Source organism: Bubalus bubalis, chromosome 11 (genome assembly GCF_019923935.1).
Source record: "Bubalus bubalis isolate 160015118507 breed Murrah chromosome 11, NDDB_SH_1, whole genome shotgun sequence".
Taxonomy (NCBI): domain Eukaryota; kingdom Metazoa; phylum Chordata; class Mammalia; order Artiodactyla; family Bovidae; genus Bubalus; species Bubalus bubalis.
Genome location: NC_059167.1, coordinates 50,397,739 through 50,425,126, shown reverse-complemented (window position 1 = coordinate 50,425,126; position 27,388 = coordinate 50,397,739). Strand labels below are relative to the sequence as shown.

Below are 27,388 nucleotides of genomic sequence, written 5' to 3'. Positions count from 1 at the left end.
GCCCCCATGGTCTCATACCTGGCTTGGGGGCAGTGTCAGGAGTAAGACCCAGACCTTCTGTCCCTAAGATCTTCACTTTTCTTGAGCAGGAACCACATTTTCATTTTTCAGCTTCCCACAGTATCTGGTAGACTTCCCTGATGGCTCAGATGGCAAAGAATCTGCCTGCAATGCAGGAAACCCGGGGTTTGATTCCCTTGGTCAGGAAGAGACCCTGGAGAAGGAAATGGCAACTCCAATATTTTTGCCCAGAAAATTCCATGGACAGAGGAGCCTGCCAGGCTATAGTTTCTAGGGTCACAAAGAGTCGGACACGACTGAGCAACTAACACTTTCACAGCATCTGGTAGTTATCCTGACATGGTCATTGGATGTCTGTGAACCAGAACACGTCACCATGTCCCACTGCAGAGGGGTCTTTTGTCTATCCAAACTCAGTGGATGTGTGACTCCTCAGGGTGGCCTTCCTCTTTGCCATATCCCAGCACCCATAAATGAATGGAAGAATTAATAAATCATGTATGATGCAAACAGCTCTGAATCCCTTTTTAAAACTTCAACAATTAAAACAAAAAAGCCAAGGGTTTCCATAACAAATCTCCATGCCTTCCCGTCTCGCAAGTCCACTACCTCCAACTGGAATGTGTATCACTGTTTAAAACACTAAACTCTAATTGTCAGCATCACTGTGGCTTTTCTTCCCACCTCCAGATGCCCCGTACACAAGATGCGTGTGTTCCAAAAGTAGAAATTAGGTCCTGGGGTTATCAAGCATCTCCTAAAGGGAGTAAAGGAACCCTCTGGAATTTCAACAATGCCAGTTGTAACGAGCCTCATTCCTGGAGCCTCTTCAAAGAGGATTTCTGCAAAGTGAATTCCAAAGCTAAACATCCTCCCCTGGAAGGTATGTGACACCCTCTGCAAAGTAGTTCTTCTTGGTCCTCGAAAAAAAATCAAACCAGGAAAATCTGTCCATCTTTGTCCTCATCAGGGAAAAAGACTGAGGGAGTTGGCATCATGAACAAACTTGTCCAAATGATTACAAAATTCAGAGCCCCCTGGAAGAGAAGGGTCCAGAGACATCCCTGTGGGCATGAATTCACAAACCACCCAGTCTCAAAAATGTATCAATCACAGTCGTTTGCATGGGACCCAGAAAGACTGTACTGGGAATAACAGACATCTGGAACCATCCACAGAAGCCTGAGTATCATACAGTGTGACTATTAAAAACAAAAAGATGATGATACTGTGGAGTCACCCAAAATATTAAAAAATAAAATTAAAATTAGCCTTCTAAAATAGAAACCTATGAGAATTCCCTAGCAGTCCAGTGGTTAGGACTTGGAGCTTTCATCTGCCAGGGTTTGATCCCTGGTCAGGGAACCAAAATCCTGACGTATGACCAAAACCAAAATATAAACACACAAAATAGAAACTCAGCAGAGTCCCACATGTATCAATTCAGGTCTGTTCTTCAAGACAGTTATGGTCCCAAAGTTTGATGACACCAGGGATTTTGTTTCCCAGTGCAATCTTCGGCCCCAGAATCGTCCTGGGTGGGCAGCAGGGGGAGGGGAACTCTCCCAGACCTCAAAGTCACCCCAACCACTAGAATCATGTTCTTACCAGTTACTCAGATAACTGAAGAGCTGACTGAAGTTTCAGATACTCTGAACATTTCCACGATCCTTGGCTCCCTCTCTCCTTTCCCGAAGCACTTCCACCCTGTCCCTGACTTCATATTCTGCTGTCTGCTGCCCTACCTAGTCTCCGTGACTTCACAGCTCCACATCACTGGGCTCATTTGTAAATATGAGAGCCTCAGATTCTACCTGGAAGTGCATATGGTCTGCATGTCTGTCCTCCCAAAATCCAGTCTTAAACGTTGAAATACTAACACATACATCCCCTCTACTCGCATGATGGCATTAGGAGGTGGGGCCTTGGGAAGATATTTAGATTATGAGGATGGAGCCCTTGTGAATAGGACCAGTGGCCTTATAAAAGAGACACCACTCCAAGATCCCTAGTCCCTTCCACCACATGAGGATGCAGCAAAAGAGCACCAGCTATGAATCAAGAAGAGGGCGTCACCAGAACACCACATGCTGCCACCTTCAGCCTCCAGAATGAGAAACAAGCTTCTGTTGTTTATAAGCCACCAGCCTTGGGGTTTCATTAGAGCAGCCCAAAGGGACTATGACATAAGTGATCAGGATATAAATGAACACATATACACAAATGAAACACATGTGGGGCAACCATCACTTCTCCTTAGAGCAAGAATCTGTCTCCCTCATGGGCCCCATTCCTAAGTACAGAATCCCTTCTGCTCTTGTTCCAGGAGCCAGGGGATGGCAGAAAGGTCTGGGGAGAAACCAGAACTGGGAGCTTCTCCTGCATGCCTTCCTAAGTCAGGCCCTGGCACTGGTGGGTAAAAGCTATCAACTCCATCATCTCTATCTTATATTTAAATATCTATACTTGATACAGATGTCTCCAGTAAGAAATTTCACAATTCATACTGTTTTTCAATAGCCAGAAATTGAACCAGTAATCAGAACTTGAAGTTTCAGTTATATAAACAAACTAAAGTGTTATATATTCAAGCCTTTCAGGGTTTGTCAGTATGTATATTCTTTTGAATTCATATGAATATAAGTATTTTAAAATTTCTCTCTTGAAAGCGTGCTAAAATTTAAAGGCCCACTCAGAGACTATACTATCCCTGTTTTGTCAAAAATAGCTTTTCACAAGCACTTTGGGAAGTTAAGACCTGTTCCAGGGTGTCCCTGTCCTCAGCTGCATTTGTAATACTGATTAATTCCTACTTAGTCTTTCATGTGCTTGCATAATGTACATATGTCTTTAAAGAAAAAACATTCTGAAAGGCCCTTTGTGCTCACTTAGCATGCAAATATAAGACAATTTTAGTTCTTATGACACAAGAAAATCAAGACAAATCTGCACGTTAAATACAAATATGATTTTTAAAACCAATACAATCCAACTTCACAACATGAATTTTAAATGCATGATAATGTAAATTTTGCTGAAATTAAATCACCATACATGCTGTGAACAGGAAACAGTCACCATTACAGGGCAGAAACCTTCCCTTGTGCAGGCTGCCACGAAAACACTGATTCTTCTCGCGGTATAACGGCCTCACTTGTGTGCTCAGTCCACCTCAGTTCTTTCCCAAGAGTTTACAACAATTAAAATATTATAATATAACCTGCAACCTAAACCATTATAAATGAGGCATTGGAATGAGAGGTAGAGACCAGTGGTCATCCAGCTCATCCAGGATATGCTGGTACTAACGTTTTATTTAATCTCTAATGAGTTCCTATTAAGAGCCATGCTAGACCCTCTCCTAGAACAGTTTCGAGAAGAGACAAAGTCCCCTCTTAGACTTACATTCAGGGGGCTGAGGGGGAGGGAAGAGATAGCAAGTAACTCACAGTGGCCCGTGCCATGAAGAAATAGAGCAGGGTGAGGAGAGAGAGCAAGGTGGTGGTGGTGAAGGTCCGTCATCAGATACAGTGGGCAAGCAAGGTCTCTCTGAGACAGGAACATCTGATTTGAAAGAGGAAGAGATCTCTGTAAGGCAGGCTAGGGCCAAGTAGAGGGCAAGCTGGAGCCACAGAGGAAGGGATGTGCTGGGTGCATCGGAGGATCAGCACGAAAGCTGACCTGGGCATAACACAAGTGGAGATATGCAGAGGAGGGTGGGAGGGCAGAGCAGAGGGCAGGACAAAAACCATGAGGGTCTGTGGGCCTCAGGAAGACTCTGGGTCTTAACCCAAGTGGGGTGAAAACTCACCAGAAAGAGTCAAGGTGTTATTCCAAGCCAGGCTTCTCTTGTTGCCTTTGCTCTACAGCAAGAGAAGCCACCACAATGAGAAACCCGCATACCACAACTAGAGAGGGGCTCCCGCTGGTCGGAAGAAAGTTTGTGCCCAGCAGTGAAGACCCAATGCAGCCAAAAATTAGTTAAGTTTTTAAAAAAGAAATGCAAAATCCTACATCCCACCCCAGATCCACTGAATCATCACCTGCCTTTAGATCACAGGAAGGTCCAGGCCTTGGCACTCCAACACCAAGAAGTCAAGAAGAGAAGGAGCAGAAGCCAGTGGGACAGGAGGAGACTAGGAGAGGATGGTGGCCCGGAGGCTGAGAGAGGCTGAGAGAGGCTGATGTTTCCAGAAGGAAGGAGTGCTCAGATAAGCCAAACATTGCTGATAAACAGAGGAAGACCAGGATGGAGATCAAAGGTGGCCTTGCTGGGAACTTTGTCACTGGAGCGGAAGGCCAGAGAGCCCAACCAGAAACGGATAACTAGATAATGGAGGAAGGTCAACTCCTTCAAGGAGTGTTGTGCGTGTGTGCATGCTAAGTCACTTCAGTAGTGTCTGACTCTTTGTGACCCCATGGACTACAGCCCACCAGTCTCCTCTGTCCACGGGATTGTCTAGACAAGAATACTGGAGTGGGTTGCCATTTCCTACTCCGGGGGATCTTCCCAAACCAGGGATGGAACCCGCATCTCCTGCGTTGGCAGGCGAGTTCTTACCACTGAGTTCTTACCACTATTGCCACCTGGGAAGCCCTTCAAGGAGTCTTAATTACCACAAAAATTAAAACACAAAGATAAAACGGAGATGCCTCCCTTGCTCACCTTCAACTCTCTCCCTTTCACCCCTGTACAAAATCTCTGCTGTGCTGATTTCCTCTCCCCAAGGATGTGTTTGCAGCGGGGGCAGGGGGCTAGAGTGCAAATAAAAATGGATAACCTGGCCTTTATGTTCAAAGAATTCTAAGCCAGACCTTACCTAATTTTATGGAATATTACTTTTTTCCCTCCCTCTGGCAGTCACCCATTATCCTGAGTTGCAGCTGAACCTATAAGGGTGTGCCAAGAAGGGCTGAAGAGGTATGGTCTGCATTTAATTAACACCAATTGCAGAAGCATATGGAAACTCCTTTTACTCTGAGAATGCCAGAAAACACATTGAGAAAAGAAACCAACCTAGAAGAAAAAGTCCCTCCTTTTCCTTCTCCTCTACAAAATCCCTTAACCCAGCAGTCCCCAACCTCTGGGATACAGACCAATAGAAGTCCATGACCTATTACAAACCAGGCTGCATAGCAGGAGGCGAGCAGCAGAGTGAAGCTTCATCTGTGTTTACAGCCAATACCCATCATCTGTATTACCGCCTAAGCTCCACCTCCTGTCAGATCAGGGGCAGCATTAGATTCTCACAGGAGCACAACATACTTGGGGTATCACTGTCTCCCATCCCATTCAGTTATAGGAAAACAAGCTCAGGCTTCCACTGATTCTGCATTATGGTGGGTTGTATGCTTATTTCATTGTATATCACAATGTAATAACAGAAATAAAGTACACAGTAAATGTCACACACTTGAATCATCCCCAAACCATCCCCACCCCACCCCCAGTGGAGAAACTGTCTTCCATGAAACTGGCCCCTGATGCCAAAAACTTTGGGGGCTGCTGCCTTAACCTCCCAATGCTCACCTCCAGCCCCTCCTTCTTCTACTCCAAGTAGGGGGGAAGTTACATAGAATCACATTCTAAAGGTAGAGAGGCTTTCAGAGACCATCTAACATACCCTGACTTTCATTACATGAGAAACTTTCAAAGCTCCCTAGTTCCAAGTTTTTAGAACCCAAATCTCTGCTCAGGAATCATTCCCATGCCCACCATCACATCTCCCAAGCCAGTAACACACAGCAGCAATTCCAGTTTATTTCCTCCACCTACACCGAATACTGGTATTAAGTCTCAAGCCTCATCTTTGTCTTACTGCCCCACAACATGCAACATGGGAGCAGTTCTTTAGTTTGTAGTAATAATAATAATAATGGGACTTCCCTGGTGGTCCAGTGGCTAAGACTTCCGGTTCCCTAGCGGGGGTGGGGGTGAGGGGGCAGGTTCGATCCCTGGTCAGGAAACTAGATCCCACATGCTGAAACTGAGAGTTCACCCAGGTCTCCAGCATTGCTGGCAGATTCTTTACTGTCTGAGTCACCGGGGAAACCCTGAGAGTTCACAAGCTGCAACGAAAAAAGATCCCGCATACTACAGCCAGGGCCCAGTGCAGCCAAATAAACAAATTAAAAACATTTTTAAAAAATAATAATGATGATCTAATTAACTCTTAAATACTCGGACTATGTACTAAGAACTCTTCTAGATGCTTGTATATTAAACATTAAGCTACTCTGAATGGTAATGTCCACAATGAACCTCCAGACATTAGCCTAATGTAGAACATTAACACATACACTTTAATTTGGGTGCTTAAAATGATGACCACATAGGACAAAAGAGCAAAAAGAGAAAGTACTTGAGTGTTTTCATTTTTTCCTAGGGGCTCAATTTAGAAAGATTCTGCATTAAATACCAAAGTGTAATTTGTTTTCTGGGTAGATCTCTCTGATGGGAGACTCTCTGGGTCATAGCAGTGGAATTCATGGTGTCAAGCCCTATATAAATTTACCCCGCACCCTTCAACTGTCCTGAGGGCGGCAGGAAGCAGACACTCATATCAAAACAGGTGCCAAACTGTGAAATGAAACAGGCAATAAAAGTAATTTTTTTTTAACTCCTAGACATGATTTACCAAAAAAAAAAAAAAAAAAAGCACTACAAAGAAAAGAGAAAAAATAAAGAGGAAAAGGAAGAAACACAGCTGGGAGACAATGAAAGGAAGTCCCTCCCTGGAAGTTAAGGGGTTTAAAAAAAAAAAAAATCGAGGGTGACACATTCTCCCAAGCTTCAGGCTTCTTTCTATTTCCTATGCTAGTGACTGTTCCTATGACTTCTCTATTTGTATAAAGTGATTAGAGTGTTCTAGGGCAAAGACAATGACTTGTCTAAAGCAGCTAAAAACACACATTCAGCATCCTGGGGGAAAAACCTGCCTCAAGGAAGGCAAGGCTTTTAACTTGGAGATTTGGACCGTCATTCACATCCACACTGCAAGGTTAAGACTGACAAAGTGCCTCCAGGTTCATCAGACAGGACCTGCCACTGATCCCACCAGTCAACAGAGCAGCCCACACTGCAGTACAGCCAACTGCACTCAACAGCTGGACTGGATTCCAGCTCTGAACCACCTATGAGCGCACACCACAACACTTTTCAGCATGCTTCCTGATTTTTTTTAATTAATTAATGTATTTTAATTGGAGGCTAATTACTTTACAATATTGTAGTGGTTTTTGCCATACATTGACATGAATCCGCTTCCTGCTTTTAAAACCAGGTCCTCCTCTCACTTGGCCTCACTCTGCTTGGGAAAAAAGGTTATGCTTTCCTCCAAAGATCGTAATTATAATCCTTCCCCTGACAAGCATTCCTTTGATTCTATTGCTGGTTTTTGTCAAAGGTATCCCATCAGATATCCTCAGGCAACTCCAAGGGAGAGGCTTTACCCTGCAGTACCACTAAGAACCTTACCTGGACCCAACTCCTATCCCAGATGCACTGGGAGAAAGAGGGATCCCTTTGTTGTTTAAAGGGCTTCCCTGGTGGCTGAGAGGTTAAAGCGTCTCCCTGCAATGATGGAGACCAGGGTTCGATCCCTGGATCAGGAAGATCCCCTGGGGAAGGAAATGGCAACCCACTCCAGTATTCTTGCCTGGAGAATCCCATGGACGCTGGAGCCTGGTAGGCTACAGTCCACGGGGTCGCAGAGAGTCGGATACGACTGAGCGACTTCACTTTCACTTTGTTGTTTAAAGGTAGAAAGGGAATCAGCGGAACTCGGTTTAATAAAGAGAGATGCAGACATAGAGCACAAACTTGGTGGAATAGGGGAAGGAGAGGATGGGACGAATTGGGAGAGTAGCATTGAAACATACACACTACTATATGTAAAATAGACAGCCAGTGGGAATTCTCTGTACGACGCAGGGAGCTCAAACCCAATGCTCTGTGACAGCCTAGAGGGGCAGGATGGGGTGGGAGATGGGAGGGAGGTTCAGGAGGGAGGGGACATATGTATACCTTTGGCTGATTCATGTTGATGTAGGGCAGAAATCAACACAATTATAAACCAATTATCTTCCAATTAAAAATAAATAAATTTTAAAAGAAAGAGCCCCTCAACAGCCCAGGGGTGCCTCTCCTATTTCTACATATAATGGTGTGTTGGTCTGCTCAGGCTATGGTAACAAAGCACCATGGAGTAAGTGGGCTTAGCAGAAATTTCTCACAGTTTTGGAGGCTGGGAATTCCAAGATCACAGTGCTGGCCAATTCAGCTCCTGATGAGAGATCTCTTCCAGGCTTCTTGCAGATGGAGAATGTCTCTTTCGTCCTCATCTCAGCACATGTGTGTGTATGAAGAGAGAGATCTCTCACTCTTTCTTCTCTTAAAGCCACTAATCCCATAATGAGGACCCCACCCTCATGACCTCATCGAATCCTAATTACCTCCCAGAAGTCCCACCTCCAAATACCATTAAACATTAAGACTTTAACATTTTATTTTGGCAGGGTCATAAACATTCAGTCCATACCAACCAGGTAAGAACCAAAGCAAGCAGAGGGGAGAAAAGATTGTAAGAACCTTATCATCCAGAGGCGTGGAGCCACCAAACAGTGGATAGATATAAGAAAATGAATTGTTCACAAGCCTTCTCTAACTCAGGACCCTGAAGGCCGAGTCTTTATCTTCCAATTTCTCTCTTTCAAAAAGTCGTAAGATTAAAAGAATCTAACTGGATTACAAATATATGAAACCACCTCACTAAAGCATGTAAGGAAAAAGAAACTCTGGAAACGAGTGGAGTCTCCAAGTCCAAAAGCAAAAGGAACAATACCATACTATTTTACTGTTGCCAATAAAGTTGCTTCCCACAGAGGGATGGGTTAGCAATTCTGAAACCACTAAATATATACACAGGAATTGAACAAGTAAATGGATGGCAGATGTTGGAGCCCCGTTTCTCACTGTTGGAGTGGAGAGTTACAGACATGCCAGGTGAGAAGACTAGGATGATCCCTGTGATAAGAGATTAGAACCATAGATAACAGTATAAACTCATGTTTAGCTTAATAAAGATGGATGGTTACATATTTATAAATATGTTTATACACAATATACACACGTTTTTCCCTGCTCTGTAAGCCAAGATTGCTTAGGAGCAGTAATGTTTCTGTTGCAGTGAGCATACCTAAGGCCCAAATCTTGGTTTCTAATATCAGTAAATTTTCCCCCTAAAGGAACAAGAGCTCCTTAAAGAAATGGCTGGTTCTAGGACTGGGGTAGGAAATATATAAGCTAAGCCTGGAGCATCTTGCGGTGTTAAAAAGTAGAAAAGGCTTTTAATGTTAAAAAAAAAAAAAAAAAAGCCACAATGATGAAGGTATGTCAAAGAGACTTTGGAGTACCTAGGGACCAAAGCTAGAACACCCTGAGCAACAAAATAAACAAAGTGGTCTTGGATTCAAAGCTATGATTTTTCAGTAGCCACGTACGGATATGAGAGTTGGACTATAAAAGAAGGCCGAGTGCCAAAGAATTGATGCTTTTGAATTATGGTGCTGGAAATGACTCTTGAGAGTCCCCTGGACTGCAAGGAGATCAAATCAGTCAATCCTAAAGGAACTCAATCCTAAGTATTCATTGGAAGGACTGATGCTGAAACTTCCACAGTACTTTGGCCACCTAATGTGAAGAGCCAACTCACTGCAAAAGAGCTTGATGCTGGGAGACACTGAAGGCAAAAGGAGAAGGGGGCGGCAGAGGATGAGATGGTTAGATAGCATCACAGACTCAGTGGACATGAGTTTGAGCAATGGGAGATAGTGGACGACAGATGAGCCCATGGGGTCACAAAGAATCGGACACGACTTAGCAACTGAATAACAATATTGGATTAAAATCCAAAGTATAAAAGTTAAAGAGTTCCCTGGTGGTCTGGGCTTCCCTGATGGCTAAGACAGTAAAGAATCTGCCTGCAACGCAAGAGACTTGGGTTTGATCCCTGGGTCAGGAAGATCCCCTGGAGAAGGGAATGGCTACCCACTCCAGTATGCCTGCCTGAAGAATTCCATGGACAGAAAAGCCTGGTGTGCTACACTCCATGGGGTCGCAAAGAGTCAGACACGACTGAATGACTAACCCTTTCACTGGTGGTCTAGTGTTAGACTTGCTGCTCTCACTGTTGTAGCCTGGGCTCAGTTCTTGGCTGGGGAACTGAGATCCCCAAGATGTGCAGCATGGGCCAATTTTTTTTTTTAATTCAAAATATGAAAATGAATATCTTTGAGCATATACTGATATAAGCAAGTGACTGAATAAATACATAAATGGGACGTGCATGCATGCTCAGTCATATCTGACTCTTTGCAACCCCATGGGCTGTAGCACACCAGGCTCCTCTGTCCATGGGATTTTCCAGGCAAGAATACTGGAGTGGGTTCTTCAGGACATTCCCTTCTCCAGGACATAAATGGGAAAGAACAGACAAATCTCCCATGCAGAATTCAAAATGATTGATTTAGATACTCTGTCCTAAAGGAAGGAGAGCATAGCTCCTCACTCCCTATGTATAGACTGCACATAGTAATTTACACAGAGAACAGTATGGAAAGGAGAAAAAGGAATAACTTTACAAGGAGAAAGAGATAAATAACCATGACCGGTCAGCCAGGTCCCTATTTTACTGAGATCAATAGTGATAGGCAGAGGGGACTTGCTTGGTGGTCCAGTGGCTAGCTCTCTGCACTCCCAATGCAGACAGCCCAGGTTCCATCCCTTGTCTGGGAAGATCCCACGTGCTGCAGAGAAACTAAGTCTACTAAGTCTGTGCGCCACAATTATTGAACCCTCCTGCTGCAAGATGCAACAACGGAAGCCTGTGAGCCTAGAACCCATGCATTGCAAAGAAGCCCTGCTCACTACAACTAGAAAAAGCCTGCATGCAGCAATAAGGACCCAGAATAGCGAAAAAAATAAATAAATAAAATTTTAAAAAAGATTCATCATACAATGATGAAAATGGCACTGTACCTCTGTGGTTTTCCTCTGAAAACCCTTAACCACAGTGTAATCATGGAAAAAAAAGACAAATTCTAATACAGAGACATCCTATAAAATACCCAACAAGTACTCCTCAAAACTGTCAAAATCATCAAGAACAAGCAGTCTCAGAAACTATCACAGCCTAATAAGACATGACAACTGAATGTAGTATGGCATCTTGGATGGGGTCCTGGAACACAGATAAAAACTGAGATAAAACTAAGCAAATCTGAATAAAGTATGAACTCTTGTTGTTGTTCAGTTACTCGGTCATGTCCGACTATCTGTGACCCCATGGACTACAGCACCCCAGACTTCCCTGTCCTTCCCTGTCTCCCGGAGTTTGGTCAAACTCATGGCCATTGAGTCGGTGATGCCATCCAACCGTCTCATCCTCTGTCATTTCCTTCTCCTCCCGCCTTCAATCTTTTCCAGCATCAGGGTCTTTTCTAATGAGTTGGCTCTTTGCATCAGATGGCCAAAGTACTGGAGCTTCAGCCTCAGCATCAGTCCATCCAATGAATATTCAGGACTGATTTCCTTTAGGATTAACTGGTTTGATCTCTTTGCAGTCCAAGGGACTCTCAAGAGTCTTCTCCAACAGCACAGTTCAAAAGCATCAATTCTTCAGTACTCAGTCTTCTTTATGGTCCAACTCTAACACCCATACATGACTACTGTATAACTAGTAGTAATATGAACTCTAATAGTTTATCAGCATCTGTTTCTTAATTGTGACAGACCAAATGTATGACATTAACAGAAGAAACTGGAGAGCATGTGAAAACTCTCTGTACTATCTTTACAATTTTCTCATAAATCTGAAACTACTCTAAAAAGTTTTTTTAAGTAAATTAAAAGAAAAAAAAAAACACTGGTCTGACTCATGGCTGTGGTCACTGTGGTCACTCCAGAGTCAACACTTGAGATACTTGACTCACCCTCCATCTCTGGCCTGCTGGGTGGCCAGTGTCCTTCAGTCACCGGGCACAGCATCCTGGTTAGGTCTCAAAATACTGCTTCTGGATCATCCCCCTGCCAGGAAGAACAGGACCAACAATCCTCCAAGACCCAGTGAACGCAGAGCATCACATCACAGTTACCCGAAGAGGCATCCAGCCGGTTCATGACCTCAGAGTCCTGTGCAAGCTGGGGTGAGAATGTGATCTACATGGTGAAAATGTATGAGCTGTGGACAGTTTCCCACAAGCCAAAGAGGAGAACTAACTGACTAACAAACTTGCAAACCACATGCTGTGGAAGGGAGAAGAAACAACTAGCATACTGGGCAAACACAGAAGAAACACACTCCCCAGGGAAGGTAGCATCTGAGCAGCGTTTAAGTGGGAGCATTAAAAAAACATGTGCACCAATGCTTCTTATAAAGACAGAGCTCTACTCCCTTCCTCTTCCACCTCAGACAATGTCATTGGATGTTAATTGGATAAAAAACAGAAGAGCAGATTTAGTCACAGAGCAGAATGGGAGAAACCAAACAAGAGGAAAAAGAGGAATTACAAAGGGATTGGGAGCAAGAAAGAAGTAGTGAAAAACGCAATGAGATGGGACCAATTATAGGGAGAAAGATTAATTCAATTTGTCTGGCCACAGGAAGCCACAGTGACAGGAAGCATGGACTGGCGTGTTATTTGGGTTGAATATAAGAAGAGACCAAATTAAAGTTCCACTTCAAACATCCCTTAATAAGCACCAGTAAGAATGAACTCCCTGACCCGAGAGCTGGAAGGCTCCTTTGCTCCCCAGCTGCTCCTCTGTTACAGATGCTCTTGACCCTGACAGAGTCTCGGATGTTGCAGACACCCTACACTGTAGCCTGTTGGACCCAGGCTACCACCACCCCTGCTTTGATCTGAACCCAATGCTGTCAACCAGGAACTTCCTGTGGCTCAGACGGTAAAGTGTCTGCCTGCAATGCAGGAGACCTAGGTTCAATCCCCGGGTCAGGAAGATCCCCTGGAGAAGGAAATGGCAACCCACTCCAGTATTCTTGCCTGGAGAATCCCACGGACGCTGGAGCCTGGTAGGCTACAGTCCATGGGGTCGCAAAGAGTCAGACACGACTGAGGGACTTCACTTTCTTTTCTTTCTTTCAATGCTGCCAAGGTCCCAAGCTAACAGCTAATACAGTGTGTGCCGCCCAAGGACATCAACCCAACCCACAGACCTGCCAGACACCCGGGAAACGCCCCTGAGACCCTCCCAGGCACTGTTCTTTCACAGCAGCTCCACCTCCACATTTCTACAATTTTTAAAAAATTTTTAATTAATGTCTGTCTCCCTTATCAGACTGTAAGATCCATGAGAACAGGAACTCTATTGGCTTTCTCATCATTTTGCCCCAGGGCTCCACAGCAGGCCTAACATAGTGCAACTGTTTATGAATTAAATGAATGAATGGATGGATGGATGGATCCCTCTCCACCCCTCCCCCAAGCAATCTGAGACCTTCAGAAGGAAAAGAGGATATTTTAATTCCAAATGATTGGGAGATTGGGATTGACACATACATACTATTGATACTATGTATAAAACAGATGGGGATTCCCCAGTGGCTCAGTGGTAAAGAATCCAACTGCCAATGCCCTGGGCTGGAGAAGGAAATGGCAACCCACTCCAGTATTCTTGCCTGGACAGAGGAGCCTGGCCGGTTACAGTCCATGGGATCACAAAAGGGTCAGAAACAACTTTGTGACTAAAAACAAACAATAAAGTAGATAACTAAAGAGAACTTACTGAAGAGCACATGGAACTCAACCTAATACACCGTGGTATGTGTAGCTAATTCATTTTGCCATACAGTAGAAATTAACATTGTAAAGCAACTATGTATCCACGCTTGCATGCTAAATCACTTCAGTCGTGTCCGACTCTGTGCAACACTGTGGACGGTAGCCCACCAGGTTCCTCTGTCCATGGGATTCTCTAGGCAAGAATAACTGGAGTGGGTTGCCATTTCTTTCTCCAAGCAACTATACTCCAATACAATTAATCTTAAAAAATAAAGAAAAAAAAGAAAAAATTCCCAAGTGACTAGTACAGAGTTTGACCTGGGAGTCAGTTTACCGATAGAAATGGTGATATAAATAATGATGAAGAGTCTGGGCTACTAAACAAACCAGATACATAATTAGTAATACAGTAATAAATAATACCAGGGCTTCCCAGGTGGTACTAGTGGTAAAGAACTCACCTGCCAATGCAGGAGATGTTAAGAGATGCAGGTTCAATCCCTGAACTGGAAAGGAGGAGAAGGAAATGGCAACTCACTCCAGTATTCTTGCCTAGAGAATCCCATGGACAGAGGAGCCTTGCGGGCTATAGTTCATGGGGTCGCAAAGAGTCAGTCACGACTGAAGTGACTTCGCACAGCAAACAATACCAAGCAATCACTGAGCATTAACGAAGTGCCAACTACTATGTTAAACCCTTTTCAGACATTATTCAGCAACTCTGCAGGGTAGTTATTTCTTATCACTCTTTTGCCGGTGAGGTAACTGAGGCTCAGAGAGGTTAAGTCACCTGCCCAAAGTCACCCAGGTAGCTGTGACAGAGTCACAAGCCATCTAGGCCTGTCTAACTCCAAAGCCCCTTCTCTTTACCACTCCAGAGTTTAGCTACGTAACAGGGGCAACAGATGTCAGGTGGGGCCTAGAATCTAGCCACCATTTATGACACTGAATCCCCAGGAAGATGCCTTCTAGTTTCAGTCAACTGCAAAATAAACTTTAGTAAACCATCTGATTCCCTGGTTGGAGACCACCCGTGGAGACCCAGCTGATCATGCAAGGAGCTCATGCAAAGAAGCAGGGACAGAGGAAGTCAGGTGAGGACACTGGCTTCAGTGAGGAGAAGGGGCAAAATTAATTCTAAGGGGAAAACGAGACTTTTTCACAACTATAAAGGAGTGGTAAGCTGTGGTTCCAATAGCCTTGGGAAAAGGAACTAGAAACATCTTCTGCCCACATATGCAGAGAATGGGCATGTCGCCACCCCAGACTCTGACCATCAAAAGGGATGGTGGATTCCCAGCCCATGTAAAGAGTCTGGATGTCATCACTCCCACCCTCACTCACACACATACAAAAAGCTTAAACTGAAAAGAAACTGGTCAATCCACGGGGCCACCCTGGGGCTTCACTGAGACCATGAATACGGAAGCACTTATTCAACTGCAGTATAAAACCATAGGTGCTTCCCTGGTGGCTCAGATGGTAAAGATTCTGCCCGCAACTTGGGAGACCTGGGTTTGATCCCTGGGTCGGGAAAATCCCCTGGAAAAGGGAATGGCTACCCACTTCAGTGTTTTTGCTTGGAGAATTCCATGGACAGAGGAGTCTGGAGGGCTACAGTTCATGGGGTCGCAACTGAGCTACTAACATACACACACACATTAATGCAGTAGAAGGTATCAAAAACATATATCTGTGGATTTCTTTTTTAATCCAACCTCTGGTATTTGACAAGTATAAAAACATAGCAATAGTTCAACCTCTGAACCAAAGTAGATCAGCCACACAGGGGCTCTAGAGCAGATTCCAAGCATGGCGAAAGAACACTTAGGCCACGAAGAAAGTCGCCTCTAAGCTGCTCAGAGTTCACTGGACACTGGCCTTGTTCCTTTTCTGGCAGGGCTGCCAAAGCTACGAGGTCACAGAACGACTGTCACGCGGCTAGATTTCTGAAAGGCACCATCAGGTTTCTCTTGGCAGCTTTGGTGTCAAAGATATATCCAAGACCCCAACCCACCAAGGCTCTGTGCTGGGCCCTGAGGCAGACAACAGATGAGGGAGGTGGGAAGGGCTCCAGAGGCGATGGGCAGCTCGTTACTACAAGACAGTGGGTGGCCTTGGGAAGACGTGAAGTCGAGGAGGCACGTGGAACTTACTGGCTTCAGCACACATTTATTTTCACTGTAATGGAGGTTAAATCTCACAAGGCTAAATTCAAGGTCTCAACAGGGCTGCATTCCTTCTGGAGGCTTCAATGGAAAAATCCCTTTCCTTGGCTTTTCCAGCTGGAAGCGGCCTGCAGGTCTTAGCTCTCGGCCCCTTCCTTCATCTTTAAAGCCAGCAACGCAGCATCTTCTGACTTTGTTCCCATCCTCACAGCCTCTCCTCTGATTCCTACTCTCCTTCCTCTTTCCCCTATAAGGACCCTCTCCTGAGCTTCCTTAATTTAGTCATACTCCCTTCTCCATGTAAGGTGACATATGCACAGGTTCCCGAATCAGGGTGCAGACATCTTGGGGGCAGGGGAGGCATTATTCTGCCTACCACCTAAATGGGCAGGGAAAGTCAGGCCCCAAAAAAGAAAAAAAAAAATTAATATTCAGAGAAAAACAGGGATGGGACTTCCTTGGAGGTCCCATGGTTAAGACTCTGCCTTCCAATGCAGGGGGAGTGGGTTCGATCCCTGGTTGAGGAGTAAGATCCTACACACCACGCAGTGAGGGGAGGGGTGGGGGGTACCCTTCAGAGAATAGCAGGGATGAGAGGATATTTTTTTCCCTGGCTTCCCCAGTTCTGCTTTCCTGACCTGCTGCCTCTCGTCCTTGAATTTCTTGAGACAACACTCATCTGCTCTGCCAGTTGCCTCAGAAGATTCACTTTGCTCTCACCTCAAATCACACAACCAGCTGGTGGGGGACATGAGATTTACACCCATGTCTCTCTCACTTTAAAGCCTGTGTCCCAAACCACAGGCACCCAGGAAGCAGAGACCATCTGTGGGAAACTTAAGGAGCTGAGCAGGTCAGCAGACTGGACCGAAGGGTCAAGCCTAACAAATCAAGTTTAACAAGGAGAACTGAAGGCCCTTAAGAAACCAACTGTTTGACTGCAGGATGGGTGAAGCACAGAAGCAAACCTAGTTTAAAAAAAAAAAAGACTTGGGGATCATAGTTGAAAACGCGTTCACTGTGAGATGACTGTCAAAAGATGGCTATGACCTCTGAAAATTACATATCTAAATCCAGGAGGGCAGGGCAGCTAACCATACCACAGACACCCCTGAAATTAAGGACAACTTCCCCTAACTACTGCAGAAATGTGTCTTTTCATCCAAGCACACAGTCTCAGGGCAACATGCAGCGAGTCCTGAGGACAAATGTGCCACCTACCCAGCAGTGACCATAGCCAAACGAGCCCGGCTAAGTGGTGCCATCATATCTCCCTCCCTGGTGAGTTTGGAAGCTCCCTCTGCTTGGGATGATCAGCAGGAGCCTAGTGTCAGAAATGTTTAGCCAGGGTAACTTCAGGAGAAGAACCCATGAGAAGGCACCAGGTATAGGAGAAGGGGTGCTACAAACAGGATAAACTGTCACCAAATGTAAATACCAGAAGGGCTGTCATATGAAAAGGGGATTAAACTTGCTGTGTGTGACTCCAAAGGTTAGAACAAGGAACAATGAGTAGATGTGCCAGGGACACAGATTCCAATTCAAAGGAAGGGAGGAATAGTTTTTTAACAGCAATGCTTGAAGGTAAACAGCACTGTTTCAGTGGAGGAATGTAAACAGGGCAGGGCTGCCAGTTCACAGATGGGTTTAAAAGATTCCAGGGTCAATCCATCAACAAGGGAGGGCTCTTCCAAATCTGAGAGTCAAGGACTCCCTCTCCTGCTAAGTCACTTCAGTTGTGTCCGACTCTGTGCGACCCCATAGACGGCAGCCCACCAGGCTCCCCCATCCCTGGGATTCTCCAGGCAAGAACACTGGAGTGGGTTGCCATTTCCTTCTCCAATGCATGAAAGCGAAAAGTGAAAGTGAAGTCGCTCAGTCATGTCCGACTCTTAGCAACCCCATGGACTGCAGCCCACCAGGCTCCTCTGTCCATGGGATTTTCCAGGCAAGAGTACTGGAGTGGGGTGCCATTGCCTTCTCCGCTCCCTCTCCTATTTACTAACAATCATCTATTTACATATCAGAGAAAACATCAGACAGTCATCCCAGGGACAGGAAGCACAGAGGTGAGAACAGCTAGGCACACTCTTTAAGAGGGAAAAAGATAACAGAAAACCAGAGAACAAGGTTTTCTCCAGATCATATCCTGGGTTTTCATAGGTACAGAACGGACTTGAGAATAAGCCTGCTGACTGGGTGCAGCCACTCCTGCCTGCAGTTGGGATGGTGGTGGGGAGGTGCTCTGGCCCACTGGCTGCTACCCACTGCCTGAGGGACTCCAGCCTGGGCCGGAAGTGAATGAGTCACCCCAGACACAGCCCTGACACCAGACTCATCCCAACACAAACTCCAAATCATCATTTGCTGGTTGCCCACCCAGCAGAGGAAGGAAATCAACTAACTCTAGCCTGCCCCAAAGGAAACCCAGGATGCCACATTAAAAGCTGTAAATGCTTTTGGACAATGGACAGAAAATACAGAAAACATGAGCCTTGGTGGAATTTTCCAAGAAGCACTGGAAACTCATGGTTGACAATATCTATCCTTTCAATACTCAGGAAGAGGCAGAAAAGCACCGGGGGGCTCTCAGGGAGTCATTACAAGATACTAAGAAACTGTGTATAGAAGCTGAGCCAAAGCCCAATGCAAGTATCTATACTGAAGTGGAAAGTGAAGAAATCCAGCGGGAGCAGAAGAGACAGCAGAAATGTCACAACTGCCAAACTGAAAGCTCCTTAAGCGAAGTATGAGCAGATCTGGTCTGGGCTGCCCACTGGGAGTTCAGTGGGTGAAATCAAGAAATGCATGAATGAATGCTGAGCCAGCCGTGAGCAAGTCCTCGAGAGGATGAAGAGAGCCTCCAGATGGCTCAGGATGACTCTCAATTCTGGTAGAAGATGGACTCAAATTCTCATGAAGACTCAGAAACTGCCTCTGGTCAGACAAGTCTCTGTGTCTATAGACGGAGTCCCTACTCACGACACTCTTCTGTAATATTTTGATATTGAGAAGAACATTGCCAACAGCACCATGCAGTATGGTACACATTTAACAAATTTCAGTGAACTTCAAAAATTGGGTTTTTTAATGTGTCTTTGTGTTCCCTAAGCTGCCACAGGTTATTTTCAGACTCTTAAAATATAAGGTCCACCAATATGTTGCTTCCCTGGTGGCTCAGATGGTAAAGCGTCTGCCTGCAATGCGGGAGACCCGGGTTCGATTCCTGGGTCGGGAAGATCCCCTGGAGAAGGAAATGGCAATCCACTCCAGCACTCTTGCCTGGAAAATCCCATGGACGGAGGAGCCTGATAGGCTACAGTCCATATAGTCACAAAGAGTCGGACACAACTGAGCAACTTCACTTTCACCAATATGTTATCCTGTCATTTTTAATTAAATCTCATTTTCTCCTCTGAATCTGAGAAGGCTTAAACACAATAAGCTTTGCTAAGAAAAGGGCTGTATTTTGTCTTTGTAGCAAAAGAGAAAAAGCAAGCCACACAAGTGCATCATGTTACATGCAAGAATTGAAGAGCACCCACATACACCAGGATAAAATTGGGGAGCAAAGGTTTAATACTTGGGAAAGCAGTTTTGCTAGGTTCTATTTAGTTTCTCTAGTAGTTAACAAGGCTATTTATAAGTTTTTAACAACTAATAGAGCAACAGATAGATTTAGATCAGATTTATTTCTTTCTCTCTTTCAATTATTATTACTGAGCCTCACATTCAGTCCCCGACCTGCCCAACGTTCACATACACACACACACACGTTGGTACCATGTACACACAGAAATGTCTGCCTAGAAAGAAAAAATGGGGACTTCCCTGGTTGTGTGGTTAAAGAATCCACCTCACACTGCAGGGGACATAGGTCTGATTCCTGATCGGGGAATTAAGACTTCACATACCATGGAGCAACTAAGCCCTTGCGTCACAACCACTGAGCCCATGCTATGCAACTAGAGAAGTCCGCACACCACAACCAAGAGCCTGCACAGCCAAAATAGGAAAAAAAAAAAGTGATGGGAAGGCTCCCAAAGTCCTCCTTCAACTATTGGCCGAACCAGCTGCAGGGAGTAGAAGAGAAGAAAGAAGACAGCTCTCTCTTCAGGGATCCAAGCACCATTTAGGTCACAAGCAGAAAGCCAAGATTCCCATCCAATGGTGACATAAGCAGGTCCCACCTTAACTAAGGAAAAGAATCTACAGCTTACCGAGTGGCTACCATGGGTCAGGAGCTCTTTGGGGGCACCCTGCCTAGGCTCACATTTAATCTCCCTATCAACCTAGTAAAATGGGAAAACTGAAGGATGATGAGTTTCAGTAATTCAGACATACAACAAGCTAACTCCGGTCCCATCACTTCATGGTAAATAGGTGGGGAAACAATGGAAACAGTGACAGACTTTATTTTCTTGGGCTCCAAAATCACTGCAGATGGTGACTGCAGCCATGAAATTAAAAGACACTTACTCCTTGGAAGAAAAGCTATGATAAACCTAGACAGCATATTAAAAAGCAGAGACATTACTTTGCCAACAAAGGTCCATCTAGTCAAAGCTATGGTTTTTCCAGGAGTCATGTATGCATATGAGAGTTGGACCATAAAGAAAGCTGAGCGCCAAAGAATTGATGCTTTTGAACTGTGGTGTTGGAGAAGACTCTTGAGAGTCCCTTGGACTACAAGGAGATCAAACCAGTCAATCCTAAAGGAAATCAGTCCTGAATATTCGCTGAAGGACGGATGTCAGCTGAGGCTAAAGGTCTAATACTTTGGCCACCTGATGCAAAGAACTGACTCATTAGAAAAGACCCTGATGCTGGAAAAGATTGAAGGCAGAAGGAGAAGGGGACGACAAAGGATGAGATGGTTGGATGGCATCACCAATTGAATAGACATGAGTTTGAGTAAGCTCCGCAAGTTGGTGATGCCTGGTGTGCTGCAGTTCATGGGTTTGCAAAGTCAGACACGACTGAGCAACTGAACTGAACAAGCTAACAGATGACACAGCTGAGATTCTGAGGGCACCAGGTTTGTCCCACTCAAGTCCATGTTTGCCCACCTTACCGACCCTGCTAACTCCCCAGCACACAATCTGCATGCCTCTAATAGGGAATCCCCCAACCAGGATGCAATTTCACTCACCTGAACAGGTGAGCACACACTGCTCAGAACCCTGGCCTGTCTTGGCTAAAACATGTTCTAGGCTGATGACTCGTGCCTTGAGTCTTTCAAAGCAGAGGGAGCCATCACCACCTGTCAAGCTAGGAAAGGGCAAGGCCCAAGCCAGGCAACACACAGTAAAGATGGTCCTTGGGGAATTTTCTGTTCCTAACTCCCTTCTGGATGTTTGGTTTCTCAAACTAAACAACATTTTATTGGACTTGTTTCTCTACGTTTTTCTCAGAAGAAAAACAACTTCCCAAGTGGATTAAACACAGAACCACACCTATTCTTGCTGTAGTACCTTCCAATTGTCTAACAGCAAGAATGTTCCAGGGACCATTCGATCCTCTCTATGAACGCCTGGCTTCCCATGGAACGGGGCATCAGCCGGCCCCACCCCCTTGCAGCAACCTGGAAGCATCATAGATTCTCTGCGCCTCCTGCACTGCCCCAGTTAGCGGTTGCTTCTGTTCAACCCCGCCCCGCAGTATCTCAGCCACTCTTTCCCTTCCCCATGCCAGCCCCCTAATTGGGACCATATGCGTGTCCCATCCACGTATCAGCAGTGGCCTCAACTGTCCTGCAGCCTTCACTCTTATCTTCCTCAACCCCCTGTCCACACACCAGTGTGGTCTTTTCAGATTTGTCCATTCATTTGCACTTCAGCTTAAGTATTCAGTTACTTCCCTTGAGTTCAGGATAATAATACAAGCTTCTTCACCCAACATAGAAGGCCAGGCACCTGATAGGCACAGACCATGGATCAATGGTCTGCAAAGGCTCCGGACTCCGTGGCTTCTGTAAGCCTGCCTGGCCACCCCCACTCTCCTCAACCCTCATCTTCCCTGAGCCCCCACCCAGGTTTCCTGTCTTGTGCTCCCCCCACCACACACACACACACCACAGTGCCCTTCTCAGCACGAACACTGACTGAGACTGTCCACTTCCTTCTCTACCTCCCCATTACAGTGCGGGCGCTCCCGGAGGGAGGGCCTGCCCCTTAATCTATATAGTGTTTAGTACTCAATGACCCTCAATGAATGCACATGTGACAAAGGGTCAAAGGGCAATGTTAAGAGCACACCGCAAGCTGACTGATGGATAAGAGCAAAGGCTCCAGAAATTTAGTTCAAGGAAGGCTGCCCAAGCTTTGCTCTGAAGTTTGAGAGTCACATTTCTGAATAATCTTGACTCAGTGAGTCCAAAGAGAACAACTGGGCTTCCATGTTAGAGAAAGGAGACTCACCTCTGAATGAGGCACTCGGGACAAAGGTCTCCGTCAAAGGAAATGATTTCAGCCTTTCATGTATGTTTTCATCAGCCCTGACACTTGAGGCCCCAGGGGACGGTTTCCCCGTTACCAAAATAAATGTTTAATAGGGTGTGTTCCGTCCTCAGTTGCTTTCAGAAATGACTTCAGGGATTGGTCAGTTTTCTTTCCAAGCATCCCACACGCCCTAAGACTTCAGCAGGACTCAGACATGTAATCAGGTCACTTAACTTCCACCCCACCCTCTCAGCTCCTTGTCTTTTGAAGATACTACGTAGAATAATAATACTTTCAGATATGGAATGAACAGTCAGAACCCCCTTTTTTGGACTTAAAAATTTACATTTTATCAAAAGGGACCTTTTATTTTCAGTAGCAAAAAGGCCACACATTATTCTAATGAGCTTTCTGATAAGAAATCTCATGCACACTAGTCTTATTTTTCACAATTATTCTGTTGAAGATTTTTTGTGTGGTAAGACTAGAAGTGATACAGAAAACAAGAGATGAGGAATCTTTTAATAGTTTCTAAAAACAAAGAAAAAAATAGATCCAGACATCAGGTAAATTATAGCAAGTGAGTCAAGACCTTGTATAAACACGAAATCTTAGTTCTCACTGCTGTAACAGAATGTTTTGAAACTTCTCACCTATCCATGAGCCCCAAAATATGGAGTGGTTATCTTTCATGGGCTGGGTGATTCCATAGGCTAATGAATGCTAGGATTATTCCAAGTATTTTGGAGAAGGGGCCGAGATTTCCACGATTTGGGCCATCGTCCACTTTTTGGCCTCAGAACTGTCATGGCACTTGTGGGTGTCATTTAGACAATAAGCGTGTAATGAGGCTCAAGGTCCACTGGAAGTCAAATCTTCCGCCATCTTGGGCCTGACTGGTTCTAATCAGTTTAATGTCATACCTTTAACAGCTGTTACTCTTTCCAAGGTTGTGCCCTTCCCTCCTGTCTCAAGACAGCCCACCTTCCAAGTATACTGTGGACCAATCAGCAATGACAAGAATCACAAATTCTACTATCCACTGGTACAGTAAGCACTAGGTTACTACTATTTGGTAAATACTTAATAGTTTGATAAATAAACGCATGTAAGAAAAAATGACTTGTTTCAGAAAGTATTCATTGTGTTAGTCGCTCAGTCATGTTCAACTCTTTGTGACCACATGGACTGTAGCCTGCCAGGCTTCTCTGTCCATGGAATTCTCCAGGCAAGAATACTGGAGTGGGTTGCCATTCCCTTCTCCAGGAGATCTTGCAAGTTCAATATGCATACTAATAACTTTTAGATTTACACGGCACTTTCATGTGAGTCTGATTAGCATGCTCTCCTATGCTTAATCGGCATCTTTAAACACACTTGAGAGGAGCACCCTCTGCACCTGGTAGGCATCTGGTTTCCTGAAGTACTCACTGCAGACCTTTTGTTCCCACCCTCAGGGCTCTGCCCCATCACTGACCCCACTCTTCCACGTCACCATACCATGGTCACCTTGCTGTAACTGCAGAACAAATTCCAGAGTTCTGGGCTCCTAACTGGACTTCCCACCTACTCCCTTCTCCAAAGCCTCAATTGGCTTCCTGCTGCCATCACAACAAACCTTAAGATGACATGCAAAGTCCAGCACTGCCCCCCATCCCCACCACCAACTGACAGAACACACTTTCTTCATTCATTCTCCTCTAGCACTGACCTTGCTGGTCCCAGAACACGCCAAACACCCCCCTGCCCCTGTGCCTTCTGCCTCAGGGCCATTGGTGTCCCTGTCCTCTTTCCCAATACCTTTCCCCCACATAGCCAAGCTCCAGACTTTCAGGTCTCAACTTCTTGGTAATCAATTCATAGGAAAAAATCTCTCTCTCAGAAAAGATTACTCCCATTAAGTAGGATTTTCCACCATCCCCTGCCGCCATCCTTATAGTCCACCTCATCTTGGTGTACTGTTCTTCTGGCTCTGCTCATCTGCTGATATGCTATAGTTTGTTTATTTGTGTTTCTTGGCATCTCCCCTGCTAGGTCTCTGTCACTAGAATTCAAGTTGCCATGAATGGGCACTTTGCTAAGGATATTGCCATATCATTAGGATTAACACAGGGCTTGGCATACAGTGGGCTCTTGGTAAATACTTGTATTAAGTGAATGAATGAATAAACAACACTTGCATTACATATAAGTTGCACCCCTACAGGGGTGATAAAGCTCCACAGTCTCCAAGACCTTTCCTGTCTTTGAAGCACCCTGGGAAAAGACACTAAGTCTGGGCTGGGGGAAGGGAACACAGAAGAAGTACAGAAGAAGTCAGATTAGTAGACCACCTTCTCAGGGGTCCCCAGCCCATGCCCAGGAGACCAGAGTCAGCTCCCTCTCCTCCCTGCCCACGGCACACCCTTGAAAGACAGGAAAGAGCTGAAGAATGCAAGTTACAAAGCCAAGAATGCTACAGAAAACATGGATGCTACAAAAAACAAGAATGCTACAGAAAACCTAGAGTCAGAAGAGGAATCTGTGGAAGAGGAAAACCTTACCTGAGAGCAGGAAAAGCAAAGGTCACAGCTCCCAAATCTGGAGCAACACAGTCAGGAGCAATACACACAGCCCAGGAAGGAGAGAAAGTAGCCCAGCCCAGAGATCATGGGAGCAATGATGTTGATGGCACCATTGACAATGGAAACGATAGGATGGATGAAGTGAAACAGCCATCTTTTGGTAACTAATACTTGCACTCCATTTTATACTTTAAAGCATCAACACAATGTGACTTTACTGATTCACATAAAAGCCAGTAAGGCAAGCAGTAAAATTTTACAGATATGGAAACAGGCTCAGAAAAGCCAAGTGATTTTTCTGCAAAACTCCACAGCAAGCAAGCAGAGGAGGTGGAACTTAAACGGTCTTCCAGCTACAAGGACTGAAGACTCCCTCAATTCCAAACGAACTTGATTCTTGAGGCCCCACTATAAGTGATTAACAAGACGTTATCCATGGAATGCAAATAACTATGCAAAAGCAGGATACCCCTCACAAACCCCACCCTAAATTCCTCTAGAGATTTATTCCACACTCTCTTGACTTGGGAGAAATCTGGCTTTCTCTAAGCCTTCCTAAGGTGGCCAAAAGCTGAAAAGCCCAGAGAAGTCAAGCCCAGGTCTTTAAAACTGTTGCCTCAGGGCTCTGCAAAACCACAGCAAGAGGCTGCAGAGTATAAAACAAAACTGCTGCTGAAAGTATTTTTATGTGAAAATGCACCCTCTGCAAAAACTTGTTATAAGGGCTCATATTTTTCAATAAGTTCTTTCAAAATGCCATTACCATCACTCTCATGGAAACTTGGGTTCAGAAAACGCATGGCAGGTTCATTAAATTGATTAGAACTGCATTCTTACTTGAAAATATCTAATGTGCAATTAAAAAAAAAATCTCTGACATTCATAAATCCAAAAAGATGCTGCTCTGGTAGATTCAAAAATTAAGAGAAAGAAAACAAAGGATTTTTCCTGGAGTTCCAAGAGGTCCAAAGCTGGGCCCTCCAAACTCAGCAGAGAGAAGGGAGTGCAGACGTAAGCCCCTTTCCTGGAAGCACAGCAGAATTCAGAGGTCTCAGGCATGGATCCCAGGCACAGAACAAGCACCCAGGCTGCCTTGAGAAAGCACAAGGGGAAGAGGTGTTTCTGACAGTCGAAGTCAACACCTCTCATCACAATGGAAACCGATGAGAAGTCCAGGCTGACCGCAGAGATGGGTCCAGCGCACTCCTTGGGCAGCAAACGCATCTGGCCTCTGGGCTCCACCAGTGCTGTGGGAGACCACTTGCCTCCATGGAGGCCTCAGAAGGGGCGGGGGCGGGTACCAGGGCCCTGGGCTGTGTAGGCATCTGCCTCCAAGAAAGGCAGGTGCCCTCCGCCCTGTAGCTCTGGGAATAGTCAACCTGGGGGCCAGGACCGGGCACTGTGGCTTTCTGGACAGGGGGCCCCACCACTCTCTGGCCATCTTCTCAGGCTGTTGCTTCTGCACAACGTCACCCCCATCTATTTAGACTGAGTATTTGCCAGCTTGCCTCCATCCAGCCAGATGCTGCCTTTCAAGGATTGCGTATTTCTATAATTATTTCCAGGAGAAGCAAACACTTTCGAGCCACTAGGGTTTGCCATGGAATTCACTTTCCCACAGCGGGGTGTCGGTCCGCCTCTGCCCCTGCTCTCTGTGGGCGCACCACAGGGTGGGCCCCCAAAGCCCCACCATCAGTGAAATCTGGTTTGAAATAAATCCCTTGGCATCAGTGAAGTATTAATTCACCTCTTGGGTTTGGCTTTTTGTTTCTTGGTTGTTTTTGTTAACCCCGTATTTCTTTGAAAGGAGCCTCACTTTGAAAGGAGAGTTTTAAACATACTCCCTTTAGGCCATACTGCAAAAATAATATCGTTTTCTTAGCAGCAGAGTCTTGGCCTAAAGGCTTCCAGGAAACCAGCACGTTGTACTGGGCCCCAAAGAGGGGTGTGTCAGCCTGGCCGACAGAGCTCAGCATGAGTCAGGGGCAGGTTGGTCTGGCCAAGACCACCTCTGAGGCTGCCACTGAGAAGGCAGATCTCCTTGTCCACAGCTGGCAGTCAAGGCTCCTTAAGAGTCACTTTCAGAAGACTCTTCTGACATCAAGTTCCTGGCAGGCACAGTGGAAAGAACTGCCTCCAAATGATAGCACAGGATTCCATGGTGGCCTTTTCTGACATCATTGGAATTACCACCTCCAATCTCTTGAGTAGATCCAGGAAAGTGCCCAACCCTTAGATTTTCATTTAAACTAATGCAGGCATGCAGTTGGAATCTCAAAGACCCACTGCCTTGTCAAAATACTTGGGCCTGTAGCCCTAAACATTGAGGACTGGGAAATACCTTCCTGAGGGATGGGATGGAAAAAACAAAAGGCTCCCATGAGTAATTTAACCT

General features: G+C 45.4%; 1 protein-coding gene across 4 annotated transcripts in view; it reads right to left on the bottom strand.

The window, feature by feature from the left end:
• CGNL1 (cingulin like 1) overlaps nt 1–27,388 on the bottom strand; it is a 169,015-nt gene that overhangs the window by 118,073 nt on the left and 23,554 nt on the right. Inside the window, exons 1-2 of one of the 4 annotated variants that reach the window (XM_006048720.4) lie at nt 12,013–12,031; nt 8,257–8,364 (exon numbers count right to left, since the gene is read on the bottom strand). The exons of 1 other annotated variant lie outside the window; for it this stretch is intronic. The gene's annotated coding sequence lies outside the window, so the exon portion shown is untranslated. Of the gene's footprint in view, nt 1–18; nt 44–8,256; nt 8,365–12,012; nt 12,124–27,388 lie in introns of those variants that run through there. 2 more of the 4 variants (XM_006048719.4, XM_044925055.2) reach the window with 2 other exon arrangements.